At 44.1% G+C, this 24418-nt stretch overlaps 1 protein-coding gene across 1 annotated transcript in view; it reads left to right on the plus strand.

The window, feature by feature from the left end:
• Positions 1-24418, plus strand: part of LOC121858788 — a 197763-nt gene that overhangs the window by 131644 nt on the left and 41701 nt on the right. The gene's annotated exons all lie outside the window — the stretch shown is intronic.

The following is a 24418-nucleotide window of genomic DNA, read 5'->3' on the forward strand; positions in this document are numbered from 1 at the left end:
AAATATTGTATCTTATTATCACAACACAGATGAACGTCTCTGGTCTTGTCCTCATTCTTGTTGTGTCGCCACTTAATCGGTTCTGACCTCCTTCATACCTTGTTGAGAGGCATCCCCAGGTCTCTCTCTCTCTCTCTCAGACACGGGGAGAGAGAAAAAGAAATTACCCTAATATAGACTGCTCACTTTACCCCAGAGGCCAGCTGATGTTTGCTTGAATTATATAGAGTTACATCAGGGCCTCCACGTCACGATTTACCATTTTTTTTTTTTTTCTTCCATCTGTGTTGACCTTAACCATTACCACAACACTTCATGGAGTAACATGGCAAGGGGCAATCAAAAGGTTCTTCATCGTCCATGGAAATTTTCCCCGTTTGGACAGCTTAATTGCGTGGGGATTAACCGTAAAAATAATGAGGTTGTTATGTGAATGGTAAACCTTGCACGTTGGAATACCGAGACAGTTTCCACCACATGGAGCTCTACCGGGGTGAGAGTTGCCAAGTGAAGCTACGTTCATTAGTTAGTTGCTCCACCTCCCAGTGCTCAGTTGTTGTTGATATTTATATTTTCTTCTAACTGGTGATGAGAGACTAAATCCATTTATGGTGGAATATTAGGGAAGGAAGGAGGAGAGAACAGGGGGAAGGCACAGAACCCATTAGTAAACCATTTAGGATGACTATCAGCCAAGAGCCATGGCTTTACACGCGGATATCTCCATAAAAGTGTTCTCTCTCTGCAATGTGTGTGTGTGGCAGTTGCTTTAAGTAGAACAGGTGCTTTCCACTTTCTTTTTACTCTTTCAGAAAGTGAGAGTAACTAACAGGCCAAGTAAAGTAAATTTAATGGTAGAGTCACTCAGTTCTTGGACGCCTTTTCAAACCCAGGAAACGAATTATGTTGAGTCCTGGATGACAAGAAAGGTGTGTTAAGTAGTGCTGGTGTTAGGGCCAAGACAGAGCCAACTGTTCTCTCACACACTATAACATAATAATCTACAGACAACATGTAGCTATGGAGGTATAGTTGGGTGAGGTATATAAATAAATTCTGTGGGAAGGTAGCAAAAACTGTTTGGCTTGTGGGTCGGGGTGCAGCGAAGAGCCTGTGACATGAGCGGGCTGGAGAGACAGGAGAAAAATTCTATCCGTGAGTTGGTCAATCAGTCTGTTTTAAAATAAGGATAACGTTTGAAGAAGTTGTCGAGCTTCTTCTTGATAGGCAGACCATCATCAGAACGACGTGCTGTCACAGCTGCTCTCGTCTCCCGCCTGTCTGAGTCTCGACCCGGATGTGTTGTTTTTTTCTTTTTTTTTTGCTTCTTATCATGCTATTGACCTTTTCTCCAATAATAGCCACCTGACGTGACCCAACAGGATCTGATGTTACCTGACACGACCTGACGGGACCTCAATGGACATGATGTGACCTGATGCGAATTATACGTGACCTCCTGGGGAAAAATGACCTGGACATACATTATTTTTGGTGAGTCCTCTGCCTAACGATTCCCTACCGTCCACCTGCTCCTGCCCCCTGCCACCCCTACATCAGGAAGGTGAGGGAGGCAAAGAGGAGGAAAGATACGGAGTGGGGGGAGGGGAAGAGGAAGGTCACGGTTGATGTACATACACGGAAGACATGAATGGAGAAAGGGCGGAAGTAGGAGGGAGCCAGGGAGATGGAGAGAGTGGAGAGAATAGGGAATTGGGGAGATGAGTGAGAGGTGGGATGTACATACACACAGACGGGAATAGAAGGGAAGAAGAGGAGGAAGAGAGAAGAAAGAGGGGGGCTAGGAAAGGAAGAGGGATGGATGAGAGGGAAGGCAAGGAGAAAAGACAAAGAATGGAGGGAGGGAACAGCTGACGAAGTGTTTCCAGGTTTTGGTATGCAAATGAAATAGTGAGACCCGCGAGAGACGAAGACGACCAGTTGCCCATCTGCATGTTGAACTCCTCCTCCTCCTCCCTCTCCTCCTCTTCCCTAACACGTTCTATTCTGCGTCCACCTTTCCTCACTATGCCACTTTCATACCAGCCCCCGTCTTCTTACACCACACGCTGTCTCTCTCTCTCACACATACTCACCCACTCACACCACCCTCTCTCACACACTCACAATTTCCCACTCTTATCCATGAATTCTCTTTCCGATCATTTCCGTTCAATCTTTTTCACGGTCGCACATTTCTAGTCATTCTCCTTTTCACACCATCTCTTTCAAATTCTCCTCTCCCTCTCACCTCCCTCTCACCCTCCAGGATTATTCCACCCTCTTACACTCACTCTCTTGTTCACACCCTTTATGTCCCACTTTTATACACAGAACATAAAGTAGAAAACATTGACTTTTATTATTTTTATTGTCCTTATTTTGGTTTCACTCTTGACGTCAGCTTTGAGAGGAAGAAAGATGACGTCATGCCATTGATCTGTTCTTTGTTCGTAAATAATGGTAATTGGTCGGGACTTAATGGTAGTTGCATAATTTATAAAGATAATAATAATAATTGGTGATGACGATAATAATAGTTGATGATAATAGTAATAATTGATGATAATATGTAATAATAGGTAATAATAATAATAATAATAATAAATGTTAATAATAATACTAATAGTTGATACTAACAGTGATGATAATTATGATGGTAATAATATTAATAGTAGTAATAATGATAATAATAATGTTAATAATGATAATTTTATTTCGTCATAGTAATAACGATAATAACTGATGGATGTAACAGTATTTCCAATAGACTCATAATAAAAATAATAATAGTAACAGTAACATTAGTAATAGTCATGAAAATAGTAATAATAATAAGATAATAATAATAATAGTGATGATGATGATAATAATAATAAAAAAATAATAATAATGATGATGATAATAATAATATATCCTGAGTATAGTATTAATTTTATTAGGAATTATGAAGTCATTGTTCATATTTGGTCATAAGTTTGTGCACAGTTTAAAGGCTACATGATCCTTCCTCAGTCAAGCATTAACAGTACACACTTAATCGCTCATCCATTCACTCACTGATCCATTCACTCACTCACTCAAGCAGTTACAGTACACTCACTCACTCACTTACCTATCTAACCTAACCTGACCTGACCTAACCTGACCTGACTTGACCTTGCCTTACCTTATCTTAGTGTTTGTATTTTGTGTGTGTGTGTGTGTGTGTGTGTGTGTGTGTGTGTATTCGAATTTTGCTTTGTCACAATTCGTCTGAGTGTGTTCGTGCGTCAGTGAAGGTTTAACGAGTAAGTTATCCTACAATCGGCCTAAAGGATTGTAATTAAAATGGACAGTCCAAAGTAGATGAACCATAGTCATTCGCATCAGAGGACAGACCAGTTAACAGGTTGGAGGTCATATATAGAAATGTATATGTGTATAAATATGTATACTTACTCTTACGGTATCATACAAGGTTTTATACCCATGTATCGCATACCAACTGTACACTCCGGCATTAGATTTTTGATGAAACTCTGAAATTCGAAATACGTGTTGTTGTGTTCCTTTACAGAGAGTTATAGTTCATAAAAATCTCAGCCATTAATATAGGTATACAGATGATTATAACACTAGTGATTTGTCGTCCCATATACTGTTAAGGTTTCAGAAGCAGTACCTAACCCTCTCGCCTATGAATCCCTGAATTGTTATCTTACACAACGTTATTTCGGCTCCAGCAGGATCAGTACACGAGGCTTCACCATTTCACGTTGCAGTGGAGTTATTCTTCCCTCCAGTTATTTATCAACATGATGCAACCTTGAAGTTTAATCACCGGCAGGTTGTAATTATAACATTCAACTCGGGAGACAAGATGGAGGGCAATTAGAAGTAGAGAATGGTATAAAATAAATAAATAGATAAATAAATAAATAAGTAAATAAATAAATGATGCGATAAAACAGGAAGAGGGGATGGGGGTGGAGGGGTTCTTTGACAGGACCCGGCCGTACCCAGAACACTTCAGGCATCAGGAAATATGGAATGTTTTTGTTTATTAAATTGACTGTAGAGGGGTAGTGGGGATGGAGGAATGGTGGGGGTGGAGGAGTGGTGAGGATGGGGAGTAGGGGGTGGGGTGGAGGAGTGGTGGGGATGGGGAAATTTGATTAGTGGAGTGAACGTGTAGGAGTGATGGTGGGGAGGTGTTGTAGTGAAGGGGAGTGGAATGATGTTGAAACTGGAGGTATGAGGGGTGAGGGGTTGTGAGGAAGAAGTTAGAGAGAAGGGAGAGAAGGGCTAGTGATTGCCTGGACCCAATTAGGACCGGCTTGAGCGCAATAGGGACAGGGAATTGCTCTAATTAGGAGTCAATCAAGGGGCCTCCTGTCCCCCTCCTGCCTCGTTTGTCTAGGGTGTGATGACCGGCCACTGGCAGACGGACACTGCAGCAGCGGGAAGAGGAGGTAGCCGGGGGTGCAGTGACCATCTCCAGTGCGCAGTGACTTATTAGCGGACACTGGAGGACCCTGCAAGAAACTCGAGCCGTGTCATTCGTGTCTGTTATCCTGCTAGAGGGGGATAACAGAGGAACTACAGTAACTATATCACCCGTAACCATTTCCTCGTCTGGGTTAAACACTCCAGGTAAGACTTAACTGCACTCGAGGAGGTACCGACTCCATGACCTTGGCCTCTTGACCTCAGGAACACAGCAGTTCTAGGATTTGTCATGATGAACAGTACACAATATATTATACCAAGTGTGTAGCTGTAGCTCTCTCTTCCTTGGTTTACCCTGAGGACAGTGTTACACGTACCCACCGGCTGCTCACCTTGACCTCTCTCCCTTCTCACCCTAAAGATCATAGGCCATATCAGTTCTTGTGGTTGTCAGAGTGAATATGTATGAACATATAATGCAGTAACACATGCTGCACACACACACACACACACACACACACACACTAGCCACGGTACTCACGCGATCTCCGCTTCCGTGACCATCTCCCGTGTCTCATGGCCGTGCTCGCCAGCGTTCCGTGACTCCCTTGATGCTAAACATGGATACAGTATTAGCTTCCAGGGCTCACATAATCTATGCACATTTTTTTTTAATCACGTAAAGGTCTCAGGGCGGCGCCTTGAAATTACGCTAAACTGTACAGGTGTAAAATTCACTTGTTGGCTCTGATAAACTCTGTGGGGAAGGTGGACAAACGCAATATTATTTTAACTTGGTCTTGAAGTGCTCAGGTAAATTAGGTCATGCAGTTTGTGTCTTTATACTTTAGTGTAGGAGATAGTGCGAGTGGTAATTTAATCTGTGAAATAAAACTTAACTGAGAATTAAAGATGTGAACTCATTAAAAAGCTAATATGATGAAGAGAACTAGGGAAAAGGCGAGGAATAATGTAATCTGTTAATAAGGAATTAGGAAGATAATTTAATTAAGATAATAGGATAATATTATAGAAGACCTTAGAAAGATAATCTAATAATAATGAACTTACGAAAGTAGTAAAAAAAAGTATTGAAAAAAATATGAAAAAATAGAAAAAAATTATAAAAAAAATAAATAAAAGAACTCAAAAAGTTGAAGAAAATAAATAAATAAACTAAAATTTATAACCACTAACCAGAGCATCATTCGACCACCTTAACCCCCACACACCGTCAACCAAGACTCCCTCACTAGCAACATCCACCCATCAGATCAGGAGACTCGGCATTTGGATTAATTTGATTCTACCAAAACAATTACCCAGGAATAAACTGCAGATTACCTCTCAAGTTATTTCATCTGATGCTTAAACATCCTAATACTACCTGGAGGGGCTTGGTTGGAAGTTAGGTTAGGTTAGGTTAGGTTAGATTCGGTTTGGTTCGGTTATATTAGGTTAAATTAAATTAAGTTAAGTTACATTAGGTTAAGTTACATTAGGTTAGGTTAGCACTGGAGTGGTTAATCTTAAGGTGAACCAAACCGCAGGTACTAATTTTCACGTGATCAAAACCTAAAGATTATATTATGTTGCACTCGACGTGTGAGGAGAGGAGACCTTAGGATGGGATCTGGGAGTGACTGATTTACTAAAGAGAAGAGACTACACAAAGCCGCCTCCCCCTCCCAGAATCATCCTCTTACACCTTCCGCCATTGTGTGATTCTCAGAAATACCTACATTTATTTTTCCCTCTTATCTGGTGGTAGAGGATACGTGTAGGTGAGATAACGGATCAGTGAGGCTTGTTTGTTGCATTACAGGTGGATATGTGTTCGTGTTTTTTAATTTATGGAAGGTTAACTTACTACCCTTTGAGAATTTGACTGTCAGTGTCCCCATTTCTCGATCAATCTGAAACAGGGTTGTAGGTCAAGTTAAGTTAGTTTGGGATGGTTTAAGGTGAATTGGGTGGGTTAGGTTAGGTTAAGCTGGGGTCTATTAGCATAGGGATCCATTAGATCAGTCTCATTGAAAATATATCACCAAAGACCCCGCCATCAGGAGTCACCAGCTGGACCTCCCGGAGTGACCACGTACTAAGAAGGTCTGCCAGTCTACGGTCACCGCTCGCCACATTTCACTGTGTTGATGTATAGTCGTGGCCAGAGAGCCTAAAGCCCCGTCTACACCATCAGTTCCGCCTGGTGTTCGAGCATGGTAACGGTGAGTACCCAGACGCGAGCAACCGAAGCACCATCCCTGAACGAGGTAGTTCATGAGTGAGCGATATATTTGTGCGTGGGCACCTGACACCAACAGCTACAGCAGTGTTGCCAGGCGGCCAGAAAAGTCTTTGGTTTCACCAAACATTTTAGCTCTATGCCATGTTTCGAGTTAAGGGTAATTTAGTGGGATATCACCAGAATGCTCAAACTTATCGAGAAAATGGCCTGAAAATCTCCCGGATTTACCCCGTTATACCTATCATGTCACAAGGTTCATATGGTCTATATTATCCGGCAACACTGCGCGCCAGTGCGTTACCATTCAGAGCCAAGGATGGATGTTGTTGACCCTGACTCTTGTGCCACAGGAATCAGTTAAGGAGGTTCCATTTGAATGGTCAAAAAACCTCACATTACATGTAATCGAGAAGTATAGGGATTATCACTGTTTGTGGCAGGTAAAATGCGAGGTCTACAAGAAGAGAAATTAGAAAACCATAGCATATAATGACCTATACCTGTCTGTTAAAGAACTGAATCTTAAGTGCACGTTTGACATGGTAAAGAAAAAAATAAACACCTTAACATATAATAGCGCTGCTTTGCGGGAGCGATTGTCTCTAGGAGCCATTGCCCTTCTTACACGGGTTGCAGCCACCCACACGCTGGATAGGGGAGTCGGTATACGTGTGAGGCCAAACTGCTGGTCAGCGGTCTATACCGTGCTTCGTCACCATGCTTCAGAGCGTATGAGTAGCGTGCTCGGACACCACAGGTGGAAACTGATAGTGTAGACGGGGCTTAACTCCCCTCCTACCTGACTCCTGGACCTCTATGTTTATCTCGGCCGTATGAGGGGTTTTATCTTTTATTGTGGTACTGGCGGATATGGAAGCGGATGTTTTAGTCTGTACACGATGTGATTGATTACGGTGGTCATGGTACAGTCTGGGCTTCATACACAAGGTCAACATCAAGCCAAGTGTTAAGGTCAGTCACCGAGGTTATATTAGGCACATGAAGACAAAACCCCGGGTAGGAAAAAGTTGTCAGCTGAGTCAGGTCCAACTGGTAGAGACAAAATCTCTCTCTCTCTCTCTCTCTCTCTCTCTCTCTCCACAAAAATAGGGTTATCGCCGTCTACCGTCTTAAGTCGCTGGCTGCGAGGACCAATTGTGTTCATAATTGGCCATTAAAGTAAGTTAGGTCGTTCCGTCCACGATTGATCTGAGTAGGAGGCCGGTGAGTAGTCCGGAAGACGGAAATGACCGGCGTGACTTTCCTGCCAGAACTTATCTCAGGACAATGACGTCACAAGGGGGTGATGACGTCATTGCAAGTTTCTTCACCTCGGGTTAATGACGTCATAACGGGTCTCATCTTGTAGTGTTGTCACGTTTATGACGACCGATGTCATAAGCCTTCGTCTACTCCAGCACTTCCTCCCCATCAGAACCTCACTCCCCCAGCACTTCCTTCCCATCAGAACCTCACTTCCCAGCACTTCCTTCCCATCAGAACCTCACTCCCCAGCACTTCCTTCCCATCAGAACCTCACTCCCCAGCACTTCCTTCCCATCAAACCTCCTCCCCAGCACTTCCTTCCCATCAGAACCTCCTCCCCAGCACTTCCTTCCCATCAGAACCTCACTCCCCAGCACTTCCTTCCCATCAGAACCTCACCCCCAGCACTTCCTTCATCAGAACCTCACCCCCAGCACTTCCTCCCATCAGAACCTCACCCCCAGCACTTCCTCCCCAGCACTTCCTCCCCATCAGAACCTCACTCCCCAGCCTTCTTCATCAGCCCCCCCACTTCCTTCCCATCAGAACCTCCTCCCCAGCACCTCCCATCAGAACTCACCCCCAGCACTTCTCCCATCAGAACCTCCTCCAGCACTTCCTCCATCAGACCTCCTCCCCCAGCACTTCCCATCAGACCCCCCCCACTCTTCCCATCAGAACCCCCCCTCTTCCCATCAGACCTCACCCCCAGCACTTCCTCCATCAGAACCCCTCCCCAGCACTTCCTTCCATCAGAACCTCACCCCCAGCACTTCCTTCCCATCAGAACCTCACTCCCCAGCACTTCCTCCCATCAGAACCTCCCCCCACACCTCCCGATCAGAACCTCCTCCCCCAGCACTTCCTTCCCATCAGAACCTCCTCCCCAGCACTTCCTCCCATCAGAACCTCACTCCCCAGCACTTCCTCCCCATCAGAACCTCACCCCCAGCACTTCCTCCCATCAGAACCTCACTCCCCAGCACCCCTCAACCCCCCTTCCTTCCCATCAGAACCTCACTCCCCAGCACTTCCTTCCCATCAGAACCTCACTCCCCAGCACTTCCTTCCCATCAGAACCTCACTCCCCCAGCACTTCCTCCCCATCAGAACCTCACTCCCCAGCACTTCCCCCCCATCAGAACCTCCTCCCCAACTTCCTCCCCATGAACCTCCTCCCCAGCACTTCCTTCCCATCAGAACCTCCTCCCCAGCACTTCCTTCCCATCAGAACCTCACCCCCCAACACTTCCTTCCCATCAGAACCTCACTCCCCAGCCTTCCTTCCCATCAGAACCTCACTCCTGCACCTCCTCCCTGTACGCGCAGAAAATACAACACTTGTCTAACAACGCGCGCACACACACACACACACACACACACACATTCATGTCTTCTCTGGAATAATATCTTTAATAACTGTGATGATGATAATAATAATAACAATAACAATAATAATAACAATAACAATAATAACTGTGTGTATATCCTCGGGGTGACTTGGTATAATATGAACCTGGAATATCGTGAACCTGGTATAACGTGAACCTGGTATAACCGAACTTGTATAACGTGAACTTGGTATAACGTGGACCTGGTATAACGTGGACCTGGTATAACGTGAACCTGGTGTAACGTGAACTTGGTATAACGTGGACTTGGTATAACGTGACTTGGTATAACGTGGACCTGGTATAACGTGGACCTGGTATAACGTGGACCTGGTATAACGTGGACCTGGTATAACGTGCACCTGGTATAACGTGAACTTGGTAACAACGATATGGACCTGGTATAACGAACCTGGTATAACGTGAACTTGGTATAACGTGAACCCGGTATGCCTGGTATAACGGGACCTGGTATAACGTGAACTGGTATAACGTGAACCTGGTATAACGTGAACCTGGTATAACGTACGGTATAACGTGGACCTGGTATAACGGGAACCTGGTATAACGTGAACCTGGTATAACGTGCACCTGGTATAACGTGAACCTGTTATAACGTGAACCTGTTATAACGTGAACCTGGTATAACGTGAACTTGGTATAACGTGAAACTGAGCAACGTCGTGGACCTGGTATAACGTGGACCTGGTATAACGTGGACCTGGTATAACGTGGACCTGGTATAACGTGGACCTGGTATAACGTGAACCTGGTATAACGTGAACCTGGTATAACGTGGACTGGTATACGTGGACTGGTATAACATGGACCTGGTATAACGTGCCTGGTATAACTGGACCTAGTATAACGAACCTGGTATAACGTGAACCTGGTACTGGACCTGGTATAACGTGGACCTGGTATAGCGTGGACCTGGTATAACGTGGACCTGGTATAACGTGGACCTGGGTATAACGTGAACCAGGTATAACGTGAACCTGGTATAACGTGGACCTGGTATAGCGTGAACCAGGTACGTGAACCGGAACGTGCACCTGGTATAACGTGCACCTGTATAACGTGGACCTGGCATGGACCTGGTATAACGTGGACATGGTATAACGTGGACCTGGTATAACTGGACATGGTATAACGTGACCTGGTATAACGTGACCTGGTATAACGTGAACCTGGTATAACGTGGACCTGGTATAACGGGAACCTGGTATAACGACCTGGTATAACCAACCTGTTATAACGTGAACCTGTTATAACGTGAACCTGGTATAACGTGAACTTGGTATAACGTGAAACTGGTATAACGTGAACTTGGTATAACGTGGACCTGGTATAACGTGGACCTGGTATAACGGACCTGAAACGTGAACCTGGTATAACATGAACCTGGTATAACGTGAACCTGGTATAACGTGGACCTGGTATAACGTGGACCTGGTATAACATGGACCTGGTATAACGTGGACCTGGTATAACGTGGACCTGGTATAACGTGAACCTGGTATAACGTGAACCGGTATAACGTGGACCTGGTAACTGACCTGGTATAACGTGGACCTGGTATAACGTGGACCTGGTATAACGTGGACCTGGTATAACGTGGACCTGGTATAACGTGAACCAGGTATAACGTGAACCTGGTATAACGTGGACTGGTATAGCGTGAACCTATTACGTGAACCTGGTATAACGTGCACCGTGATAACATAACGTGGACCTGGTATAACGTGGACCTGGTATAACGTGGACCTGGTATAACGTGGACCTGGTATAACGTGGACATGGTATAACGTGGACTGGATAACGTGAACCTGGTATAACGTGAACCTGGTATAACGTGAACCTGGTATAACGTGAACCTGGTATAACGTGAACCTGGTATAACGTGAACCTGATAACACCTGGTATAGGACCTGGTATAACGTGAACCTGGTATAACGTGGACTGTATAACTGACCTGGTATAACGTGGACCTGGTATAACGTGACCTGGCACGACCTGGTATAACGTGGACCTGGTATAACGTGACCTGGTATAACGTGAACCTGGTATAACGTGGACCTGGTAGACCTGGTATAACGTGGAATTGGTATAACGTGGACCTGGTATAACGTGAACCTGGTATAACGTGAACCTGGTATAACGTGACCCTGGTATAACGTGGACCTGGTATAACGTGAACCTGGTATAAAGTGACCCTGGTATACATCAACCTCCCGTAAACGAAAACAGTTTTGGAACTCAACTGAGATTTCCTCCTGTGATTATAACGTAAGATACCTACGTCAGGCTCTGTTACAACGTAAGATTTTAGAGTAAGATCATAGCGTCGTAATGATGATGATAATATAATGACAGTAGGCTTATCATTTATATTCAGTCAGTCAGTCAGTCAGCAAGTCATCCAGTGAACCAATTAGTCAGTCAGACAGCCGAGTTAAATATTCAGAGCTGCCTGACGCCTCAATATAAAAAGGTAAATAAATAAAGGAAGAAATACTTATGAAAGAATAAAACTAAATATATAAGTAAATATATAGTGATAAAAATGTACATAAGTAAATAAACAGATAATTGCGAAAGAATATAAATTTAGATAAATAAATAAGTAATTGAGTAAACGTTATAATTTTACTCACGAACCGAAAACACACACACACACACACACACACACACACTACAATACAATACAAGGTTGAACACTAGTTATATAAGTGTCAAGTAACCGAGTGTGTCTAATACCGATGTCTCTATTAACGTCTTGTGTGTGTGTGTGTCATTTACTGATGGTAATCATATCACGTTAGGCAATGCACCAAAAGAATATAAGGGTGAGCATCAGTTATGGAAGTGTATCAAGTAACTAATGGTGTCATAAGTTTTCCTTTAACGCGGACTTAGGTCAGGTTAGGTTAGTAAGGTTAGGGTCAGGTTAGGGGTTCAGGTCCAGGTTAGTCAGGTTAGGTTCCAGGTCAGGTTCAGGTCAGGTTAGGTCAGGTCAGGTCCAGGTTAGGTCAGGTCAGGTCAGGTTAGGTTCAGGTCCAGGTCAGGTCAGGTTAGGTTAGGTTCAGGTCGAGCGGTTACGAGGTCTTTGTTCACTCTTATCACTGGTCATCGATGAACACCTGATACACCTTTTTTACACAATGTTCCTCTTTCTCTCACTTTGTTAACTGAAGGGGCGATACATCTGTACTGGGTCACGGCCTGTTACTAACTCCTCACATCACTACAGAACCTCCCAGGACTCAACCTTCCATGACTCAACCTCCATGACTCAACCTCCATGACTCCAACCTCCCATGACTCAACCTCCCATGACTCAACCTCCCATGACTCAACCTCCCAGACTCAACCTCCCATAACTCAACCTCCCATGACTCAACCTCCCATGACTCAACCTTCGACTCAACCTTCCATGACTCAACCTTCCATGACTCAACCTCCCATGACTCAACCTTCATGACTCAACCTCCATGATACATAGAATTTATTATAGAGAGCCTGAAATACTACTGGGGTGACCTGCGTAATATCAGTAGGCCTCTCTGACATTCAATTTATGCACAGATATTAACATCCTATCATATTCTTGTCCTATATTTAGGTATACAATGGTAAATTAAAATAATAACCTCGTGATGGCGTCTTACAGTGGTGTCATGTCACATACAGGATAAGCGTTAGTTATGTAGGAGTGTCATGTAACTAGTGGTGTCATGTCACGCCACTTGTGTCTCAGAGCTGGTCATGACACCCTGCGCTGTGTCTCGTGAGGTCCTTGTGTTGTGTAACTGTGGATTATATTTAGTGTGTTCCGTGTTGCCCATGTCCAGGGAGAGGGGAAGAAGAGGAGGGAGAGAGGAAAGAAGGAGGAGAGAGAGGAACGAGGGAGAGAGGAACGATGAGGAGAGAGGGACGAGAGGGTGAGAAGAAGGAGGAATAAGAGGTGGAGGACAAATAAGGACGAGGAGAAGCAAAGGAGAGGATGATTAGAATGAAGAAAATTAGAATAAAGAAGATGAGGAGGAGAAGACATGATAAAAGAAGAAACACGAAAACGAAAGAAAGAGGGAAGAGGAGGGGGAGGGAAAGAAGAAAAATAAAGAGAGAAAATGAAGAAATAGGAAGAACAGGAAGGAGACGAAGAAGAAGAAGACGAAGATTAATTATTGTGTGATAAAATGACCTTAAGTATGGTGTTCGAGTACAGTGACCTTAGTTATAGTGTGGGGTACAGTGACCTTATAGTGTGAGGTACAGTGACCTTACAGTGTGAGGTACAGTGACCTTAGTATAGTGTGGGGTACAGTGACCTTATAGTGTGAGGTACAGTGACCTTAGTTATAGTGTGGGGTACAGTGACCTTATAGTGTGAGGTACAGTGACCTTATAGTGTGAGGTACAGTGACCTTAGTTATAGTGTGGGATACAGTGACCTTATAATTAGCAGTACAGTGACCTTAGTTATAGTGTGGGGTACAGTGACCTTAGTTATAGTGTGGGATACAGTGACCTTAGTTATAGTGTGGGATACAGTGACCTTAGTTATAGTGTGGGATACAGTGACCTTAGTTATAGTGTGGGGTACAGTGACCTTAGTTATAGTGTGGGATACAGTGACCTTAGTTATAGTGTGGGATACAGTGACCTTAGTTATAGTGTGAGGTACAGTGACCTTAGTTATAGTGTGGGATACAGTGACCTTAGTTATAGTGTGGGATACAGTGACCTTAGTTATAGTGTGGGGTACAGTGACCTTAGTTATAGTGTGGGATACAGTGACCTTAGTTATAGTGTGGGATACAGTGACCTTAGTTATAGTGTGGGGTACAGTGACCTTAGTTATAGTGTGGGATACAGTGACCTTAGTTATAGTGTGGGGTACATACCAGATGAAGCACTGTACTACATTTTGTAATTTATGTGAATTAAAGAAATTATGTAAATCGATGACTCGTTAGGTTAGGCAAATACGCACTAATTAGCTGAGCGAGGGAGGAGGGAGATAAAGTGATTAATATATGCAAAGTTATAGCTGTGTGTGTGTTGTGTGTGTGTGTGTGTGTGTGTGTGTGTGTGTGTGTGTGTGTGACAGAGTGCAATGCTCCCTCAGTGTTTCAGAGCTCCCCTAAAATATTTGCTCCGTATTCAAAAGGTCACTCACACAAAAATACTCGTCCGCGTCACAGGAACCTTGCAGTTGCTATTTAAATGTAAGAAAACAAAAAGGGATATTTAAATTTATATACTCTGTAGGAAATCTCTGTGAGGATGTCTTCAACAGGTCGTGATGACAATGTCAGTGGTCGTCAACTCTTTGTGTGTATGGTTCAGATGCTGGTAGCTTGATATAGGGAGGACAAACAACACAGACTTATGGTCATGGTTATGGTGGACCCGGGTTCGATCCCCGGGCAGAGTGAAACTATGAGCAAGTTTCTTTCCGCCATTTGCCTCTGTCTACCCAGCAGTAATTAGGGACCTGGATGTTAATCGATTTGCGGATCGTGTTCCGGGGTAATGGTTAGCCAGTGCAGTTGGCGAGTTGTCCGGTTTCTTGCACTGTTCACTAACACTGCGTCATGCAGCTCGTTAACTTAGGGTGTGGTTGTTGTTCTGGTGACAGCTTCTACACCTTAAACAAATTCACGCCTCGGTGGTCCCTGGGCCCGCCGTCCTCGATCACTAGGGGCATCCATTATACGTGGAGGTAATAGAGACGACAAACACCCAGAACACAACCCGCCACCTCCTGGTGTTTTATAAGTTTTAGCATGAAATTTGACCTTTGCTCAAACTTTCACCTTTGACCTTAGCTTAAACTTTGGCCCTGTAATTCTATTTTAAACTTTGTCCCCGTAACTTTAGCTTAAAATTTGACCCCGTACTTTAGCTTAAACTTCGACCCTGTAAATTTAGCTAAATTAAACTTTGACCCCTTAACTTTAACTTAAACTTTAACTTGTGACCTTGGCGGAGAATTTGACCTGCGATCTTAATTTGGAGAACACAACTCGCAGCAAAAACTTCAGACTGTGGCGTATGGTTTGTTCTTTAGAATAAAAGTGTGGCGTTTTGTATTAGACCCTCTTCTGCCTCACAACTTACACTTGAATCTGCTGCTACACACACACACACACACACACACACACACACACACACACACACACACACACACTTCACCTACCAAGATGGAGGTTTTTGAACATTGGAATAAAAATCAGAAATCTCTTTACTGTTTGAAACGATCATTGAAAAATTATAGGCTGAAATTAACTCGATGGCAGCACGTACATTTTAAGAGTAAGATAGGTGGCAGGTTGTGCTGTATAATAAATTAGAAGAGAGGCAATATAGTGTGTGTGTGTGTGTGTGTGTGTGTGTGTGTGTGTGTGTGTGTGTGTGTGTATGTGTGTGTGTGCGCGCGTGTCACGTTGGAGGGAGGAGGGGGAGGCACTACATTAGCAACATACATTACCAGGAAGTGTCTGTGTGTGTATTCATGTTATAATTCTGATGTGTATTATATATGCTGTATACACACACACACACACACACACACACACACACACACACACACAGTCTACTGCTGTATCACACACATGTGCAGCAGGACTCCAGTTCTTTCTTTTGGTCTCTCTCTCTCTCTCTCTCTCTCTCTCTCCTCTCTCTCTCTCTCTCTCTCTCTCTCTCTCTCTCTCTCTCTCGGGTAGGAGTACGTACTATGTTTGGATTCTGTCACAATGGTGGGACAATATATTCATGGATGGGTTACTCAAAAAGATTCAAACTCGAGTGATGGTGAAGAGACGAGGTTCACAAATAGAAAAATATGACATGCAAATAGGAGGCAATTCAGCTGCTATTTCCAGATAATACTGACCTAGTGGGTAAGTCAGGGGGGGGGGGATAAAGTTGTAAATGTTGGTTAATGAGTTTGGAAGAGTTGTGTAGCAGGAGAAAGTTAAGACAATGTAGACAAAAAATTATATAGAAAGAATAAAAATGATGAGAGACGAAAAAATGAAAGTTAGTTTGAATGGAAACAATGAAGGAAGTGAGATATTTCAGGTATCTGGGAGTGAATGTGTCTGTGGATGATGATGAACTGAATCATTGTGCAGCTGAGAGAATGACGATAATGGATAGATAAGGGAAATTAGTTGAGTCGACATTACAGAAGTGAATCGTGGAGTTTAGGTGAATAGAAATTAGATGATAAATATACAAACGATTCATCAAGTTTATAAATTGGTGTAGACATAATGATAAACTGGGGAACAAAATATTGGTTAGAAAAGAAAATGGGAAGATCGAATAGGAGGTGGATAGGATGAGGGACATTATTGGATAGAAAAAACGTCGAGTAAGGCAACGTGAGGCAAACAGCAATGTGCGTACAGGACCGGATAGCATAGTGCCCAGTACTTCAGAGGGTAGGATGTGTTACTGATGGGTAATGCTGGGTTTTTGGAAGCGAAAGATACAAAATCAGATGAAAACCTTGAAGTGTATTGTGGAAAGGGAGCACCCATAACACAACACACCTTCTGCAGTAGATAGATTGAAAAACAGGGAATTACAGGAGAGTCTTTTGTTGTTGTTGATATCATCCGGAAAAAAACACCTTCGTCATGTACCATATCAATAATATTAGGTAAACACATTGATAGTGTAACGCTCAATATCATAAAAGTGTCTGTTGCAGTGAGGTCATATGTCAGTACAGTATTTCTAACATATCAAACATTCTGAAGCCTTAATTGTTTTATTTATAATATACTAACTGCTGCTGCTCTAGCCTGAAGCAGACAGTTGGTGGACGACGGTGCAGTCAGTCATTAAGTGAATATTTAATAAGGCAAATTACCGACCAATTTGGACCAATTTTTTATTCGTAAATTTTCTGCAATTTTAGTGTGATGTTAATTCAGTATTAATACATGTAGTTATATTTTCTCTCTCTCTCTCTCTCTAACTATATTCATGGTTTAAAACAGAATATCGATAGCTGTGGAGAGTGGAGGAAGCGTGTTAACATGCGTGTATTATCAGTCTCTCTCTCAGACCCACACCTACTAAAGATTTTATAGGGACAGCTGCGCAGGCACACACATGCACACGCACGTAGACACACGCACACTCACGCACGATGGTTATATTCGTGTACAGAGGATATACTGTATAGGGAGGAGGGACGTCAGCTTGTGTACCTATGGAGGGAGGGAGCAGATGGAGAGAGGGAGGAGATGGAGAGAGGGAGGAGATGGATTGATGGAGGGAGGAAAGGAGTTGGAGCTGGTGAGACAAAGGATAGAAGGAATAGGGAGGGAGGGCGGGGAGAGTGCCAGTGCAGGGTGCCACAAAAGGGGGATTGGCAGGGAGGGTGCCAACTCAGGTCGTCAACAAAGGGGGAAAGGAGCAGGCGGGGAGAGTGCCAATGCAGGGTGCCACATAATATATTTCCATTGTGTAATAGTGAAGATTCTGAGGTTACAGCTGTTCCCCTTGATGACACATAGCCGCCCTTCACCAGGTCTGAGGCTCACAGAAGTGTACGTTTTGTTTGTCTCGTCATGGCCGGGTATAAGAGAACGCGTCTCTGTACGACATTGTCTCATGATATTGGAATTTCGAAACCGTGTTGGTGTTCTGTTGTGTTCTCACGTAAAACTTTATTTGGGGGAAAAATTTCATATTGTGGCACACGAATCCATCTTTATGTCGTAGTTTAAGATAACAAATCAGATGTTCTCTCGCGTTCTTTTGTTCGATTAAAGAGAATAATAACTTACAGACTGTTGAGAATCGAAGGTCTTGTAAACGTGATGCTCATAATATATTTTCTTTTCTGATTCTTCACCAGAATATTTTACGAAGCCCTAGATTTCTGGATACTATATTTAAGTTAGGTTGGGTTAGGTTAGGTTGGGTTAGGTTTAATTTACATAATTTTATTTAGATGTGGATATGTTAGGTTAGGTTAAATGTGGTTAGTTTACGTTCGGTTAGTTGTGGTTTGGTTGTATTGTGACGATTATAAACAGCAGTAAATAGCTTAAGCAGGGCACCACGTAATCTTGTTTTTGTTATACTGTATCTTGTAAAGGTGAAGAACTGAGGTGTTTTGTGTGTGTGTGTGTGTGTGTGTGTGTGTGTGTGTGTGTGCGCGCAAGACAATGTTTCTGAGTAACACGTTAAGACAATATATTGCTCACTGGACGGCAGCTACACGAGCCACCCTAGACAATAGCGAGAAAAATTATATAAAATTAAAGACAGATTGACACACACACACACACACACTGACAGGTATAAATTAGACAGAGAAAAAGAGACACACAAATTCGTACACTCGGACAGATATAAATAAAACAAACACAATACAGATAGACAGCAATTCCATTATAAGACAGGGAGAGGGACAGGAGAGACAGGAGCTACAGTATAAGACAGGGAGAGGGACAGGAGAGACAGGAGCTACAGTATAAGACAGGGAAAGAGACAGGAGAGACAGGAGCTACAGTATAAGACAGGGAGAGAGACAGGAGAGACAGGAGCTACAGTATAAGACAGGGAGAGGGACAGGAGAGACAGGAGCTACAGTATAAGACAGGGAGAGGGACAGGAGAGACAGGCAGAGACAGGAGCTACAGTATAAGACAGGGAGAGAGACAGGAGAGACGGTATAAGGAGGGATGAGGGAATTTAAGTCCACTAACTAATTAGAGGAGTTGAGAAGGGTCTCCCCACGGTAGCCAAATGTCAGTCAGGCCCTGCCATCACCTGTCTTCCTCCCTCCCTCCCTGTGTCTTCCTCTCTCCCTTTGTCTTCCTCCTTCCCTCTCTCCCTGTGTCTTCCTCCCTTCCTCTCTCCCTGTGTCTTCCGCCCTCCCTCTCTCCCTGTGTCTTCCTCCCTTCCTCTCTCCCTGTGTCTTCTTTCCTCCCTCTCTCCCTGTGTCTTCCTCCTCCCTCTCTCCCTGTCTCCTCCCTCTCCCTGTGTCTTCCTCCCTGTGTCTTCCTCCCTTCCTCCCTGTGTCCTCCTCCCTCCGTTCTTTTCTCCCTGTGTCTTCCTCCATACTCTTTCCTGTGTCTTCCTCCCCTCCCTCTCTCCCCTGTCTCCCTCCCTCTCCCTGTGTCTTCCTCCCTGTGTCTTCCTCCCTTCCTCCCTGGCATCTTCCTCCTCCGTTCTTTTCTCCCTGTGTCTTCCTCCCTTACTCTTTCCCTGTGTCTTCATCCCTTCCTTCTTCTCTCCCTGTGTCTTCCTCCCTCCACCCTTCTCTCCTTGTGTCTTCATTCCTCCTTCCCTCTTTCCTTGTTGTTTCTTCCCTCCCCTCCCTCTGTCCCTATGGCTGTCTTCCTCCTCCTCTCCCTCTATCCCTTTCTCCCTTCACCCAGTGCTTTCCCCCTTCCTTCCCCATCCCTTCCTCCTTCCCACCTGTAGTTCAATTTCTATCCTGACACTGGATGAATCAATGTTGGAGAGAGAGAGAGTACAGGTAGTCAATCTGTCACTCCCGGCACCTCCCTTCTCTATATCAACACTGTATGGTAATGATTGCTGAAAAGACCTCCTGACTCGCTTTAATCCGTCATCACCATCGTTATCATACACATCACCACACACACACACACACACACACACCACCACCACCACCACCACCACCGTCACCACTACCACCACAACACAAATTACAATAGCTCCACCATCATTGACATCACACACATCACCATAGCAACACCACCATCATCACCACACACCACTTCATAACACTCCGTCCACCATATGTGTGTGTGTGTGAGGCAGCGGGTGTGTGAGGCAGCGGGTGTGTGAGGCAGCGGGTGTGTGAGGCAGCGGGTGTGTGAGGCAGCGGGTGTGTGAGGCAGCAAGTGTGGGCCTTGCTGTGTGTGAGGCAGCAGGTGTGGTAGCAGGTGTGTGAGGCAGCAGGTGTGAGAGGCTTGGCAGGTGTGTGAGGCAGCGGGTGTGTGAGGGCAGCGGGTGTGTGAGGCAGCGGGTGTGAGGCAGCAGGTGTGTGAGGCAGCGGGTGTGAGAGGCAGCGGGTGTGAGAGGCAGGTGTGAGGCAGCAGGTGTGAGGCAGTAACACACTCTTCTTTACTACTCTTCTTTTTGTCTTGCACCCAATGCTGCAGCTGTCTTCACCCTTTGTAGCAGTGACCCTCCTCCTCCTCCTCCCATCCTCCCTTCTCTTTCTCCTCCTCCTTCTCCTTTCTCCCTCCTCCTCATCCTCTCCTCCTCCTCCTCTTCCTCCTCTTCCTCCTCCCTCCCCTCCTCCTTCTCTTTCTCCCTCCCCTCCTCCTCCCCCTTCTCCTCCCCGTCTCCTCATCCTCCTACTCCTCATCCTCCTACTCCTCCTCCTTCTTCTCCTCATCCTCCTTTTTCTTCTCCTCATCCTCCTCCTCCTTCTCCTCAGCCTCCTACTCCTCCTCCTCTTATTCATTCTCCTCTTCCTCCTCTTCTATCTTACCAATTCACAAGCGACACTACAGGTACAGATACATACAGGCAACGTGACATGAAAACGATGGCTGTACACAAAAGCCACACATCAAAATTGGGACTTGAAACGTACGTGGTAGAGAGAGAGAGAGAGAGAGAGAGGAGAGAGAGAGAGAGAGAAGAGAGAGAGAGACACTCATAGAGCCATCATTGGATTGGTTGATTCCCTCAGTTTGACACCACAATGGATGGGCAATCAATTGTGTTATAAAGGCAAATGTACGGAGCCTGGTTTGCCACCATCTGTCGGTGTAGCCTTCGTTATTGTGCACAAACCATATATCAACGGACGGACGGACGGACGGCTGGCTGGGTATTGTGTGTGTGTGTGTGTGTGTGTGTGTGTGTGTGTGTGTGTGTGTGTGTGTGTGTGTGTGTGTGTGTCTCTCATACGTACACAGAGGATCTTCATATACGTGGCCTTCATTATGACCCTTCGTCGGTTCCTCCTGTTGACCTCACCTAACAACACTACTCTTGCTGAAGTGATGAATACGTGTTAAATTGACCTGGACACCCCCCACAAATTCTCTTGCAATTGCATCGTGTATAACATAGTTTGACCTGATATTCCGCGCTAATAAGTCATCAATTTTTATTCATATCAATGGTGACAATAATCTGATCGTAACAATGGAATAATAATTTATCGAGTTTTTTTTTTCAGTTCAATGATGATAATTATGATCAGAGTTTGACAATGTAATAACTCATCATTTTTGTGTAAGTAAATGATGACAGTAATTTAATAATGTTGCGGTAAATGTTGGTCGTAAATGTTGGTCATAAATGTTTGTAATAAATGTTGGTCGTAAATGTTTGGTCGTAAATGTTTGGTCGTAAATGTTTGGTCGTAAATGTTGGTCGTAAATGTTGGTCGTAAATGTTGGTCGTAAATGTTGGTCGTAAATGTTTGGTCGTAAATGTTTCGTCGTAAATGTTGGTCGTAAATGTTTGGTCGTAAATGTTTGGTCGTAAATGCTGGTCGTAAATGTTGGTCGTAAATGTTGGTCGTAAATGTTGATCGTAAATGTTGGTCGTAAATGTTTGGTCGTAAATGTTGGTCGTAAATGTTGGTCGTAAATGTTGGTTGTATGACTTATTTATGTGTTTTATAATTACGGTTGTTAATTAAGTTACAGGTACAGTTCAGGTCTTAAATACAGGTACAAGTTTAAATACGGGAAGAGAATCAGGGTCGGATAGAGGTCAAAAAGCTCAGGTGCTAGTTGTAGACCCAGGTACAGGTGGTGGGTACAAGTATAGTTACAGATAGGCCTACAGGTAATATTACAGGTACAGATTTAGATACAGGTACGAGTTTAGATAATGACTTAAAGCCACATTAAAAGATATAAATACTAATATTAATAAGTCAAGCATTATATTGTCTCTGCGTAACTGACCAACTGCATATAACCGTAACTTCAGCACGACCGTAACTTCAGCACATGTGTTCGCACCATAACTTACAAACGGAGAGTGTTATAGTGTTCAAACTTAACATACAAGTTCACCATGACAAACCCTAGAGCTGTTTTGCTTATATGGTCGAAAGGTCAAAGGTCATGGTCAAAGCTTTAAAAAAAAATTTACTTCACCTTGGCATGAGTTGAAGGCATGCTCGAGGTGCTACGTGGTAACATTGTAAAGAAAAAAAGGAGGTGGTGGTGTGTAAAGTGTAAGTAATACTCTTACGTATTATAGTTTATTGGAGAAAGAGCGATTCAACTCGGGTGAAAGTCCAGAAGAAAAATGTAAGTAAAACATAGTGAAAGGTGACGTAGATCAAGTGAGAGTAAAGTGAGAGGTGAGACAGATCAAGTGAGAGTAAAGTGAGAGGTGAGACAGATCAAGGGAGAGTAAAGTGAGAGGTGAGACAGATCAAGTGAGAGTAAAGTGAGAGGTGAGACTGATCAAGTGAGAGTAAAGTGAGAGGTAACGTAGATCAAGTGAGAGTAAAGTGAGAGGTGAGACAGATCAAGTGAGAGTAAAGTGAGAGCAGTGGCCAGGCCTCGGGAGGGGGGGAGGGAGAGGCAGCGGGAAGAGTGGGTGGTCGGATAGCGGACACTCTCCCAATAATTCTGTATCTTGGGAGAGGAGAGAGAGGAGGGAGAGCCGTAGACGCTGGCCTCTCTCTGGTAGCTTGTGAGATGGTGGATGATGGATATATAATGGGGGAATATCTTTGTTTGTCTATTTTTTTTACATTATTTTTTGTCTCTGTCTGTCTGTCTGTCTGTCTCCTTTCTGTCATCCTTTTTATTTTTCTTTCATTTTCGTCATTCTCTCTCCCTCTCTCTTTCGTCTTATGTTGTATTGCCGTCTCTCACTTTCCATTCGTCACTTTCATCTCCTCGACAAGTAAAGGACATCATTTTCTCCCCTTCATCTTCCTCTCTTCTCTACTCACTTTCCTCTTCTCTCTCTCTTATCAACACCATTTTCTTGCTCTTTTTCTTCTCTTTACATTCGTTCCAAAACATCACCCCCCCCCTTCAATTTCATCTTGTTACGCTCCCCAGAAGAAATTATTTTCCTCCCTCCTCACTATTTCTGGCACAGTGTTACCATCATCCTTGGCACTGTGTCACTATCATCCTTGGCACTGTGTCACTATCATCCTTGGCACTGTCACTATCATCCTTGGCACAGTGTCACTATCATCCTTGGCACAGTGTTACCATCATCTTTCATACTGTGTCACTATCATCCTTGGCACAGTGTCACTATCATCCTTGGCACAGTGTCACTATCATCTGTGGCACAGTGTCACTATCATCTGTGGCACAGTGTCACTATCATCTGTGGCACAGTGTCACTATCGGGGCTACAGGCACACGAGATATATGACCATTGGAAGACACTTGTATTTTGATCAGGCTGATACGCATATTCCATTAGCGCTCAGTAGCAATTTACTCAGTGTGGATGAAAGGGATAAGACCTCTGTGTTCCGTGGATGAAAGGGGTAAATCCTCTATGAACTGTGGATGAAAGGGACAAATCCTCTATGAACTGCGGATGAAAGGGGTAAATCCTCTATGAACTGTGGATGAAAGGGACAAATCCTCTATGAACTGTGGATGAAAGGGGTAAATCCTCTATGAACTGTGGATGAAAGGGACAAATCCTCTATGAACTGTGGATGAAAGGGATAAATCCTCTATGAACTGTGGATGAAAGGGGTAAATCCTCTATGAACTGCGGATGAAAGGGACAAATCCTCTATGAACTGTGGATGAAAGGGATAAATCCTCTATGAACTGTGGATGAAAGGGATAAATCCTCCATGAACTGTGGATGAAAGGGATAAATCTTGGAAATCCTTGAAAAATCCTCATAAATCCTCGAATAAGCTCCACGAACTCGAGTAAAAGATTCAAAGTATCAGTTGACGTCATACTGAAGGTAACCTCATAAGGACACATTACGCCACATACATTTTATATACATCATAACCGGAGTGAGTGAGTGAATGGGTGAGTGAGTGATTGATTGATTGAGTGAGTGAGTGAGTGAGTGAATGAGTGGGTGAGACCTC

This window comes from Homarus americanus, unplaced genomic scaffold (genome assembly GCF_018991925.1).
Source record: "Homarus americanus isolate GMGI-L3 unplaced genomic scaffold, GMGI_Hamer_2.0 scaffold41807, whole genome shotgun sequence".
Taxonomy (NCBI): domain Eukaryota; kingdom Metazoa; phylum Arthropoda; class Malacostraca; order Decapoda; family Nephropidae; genus Homarus; species Homarus americanus.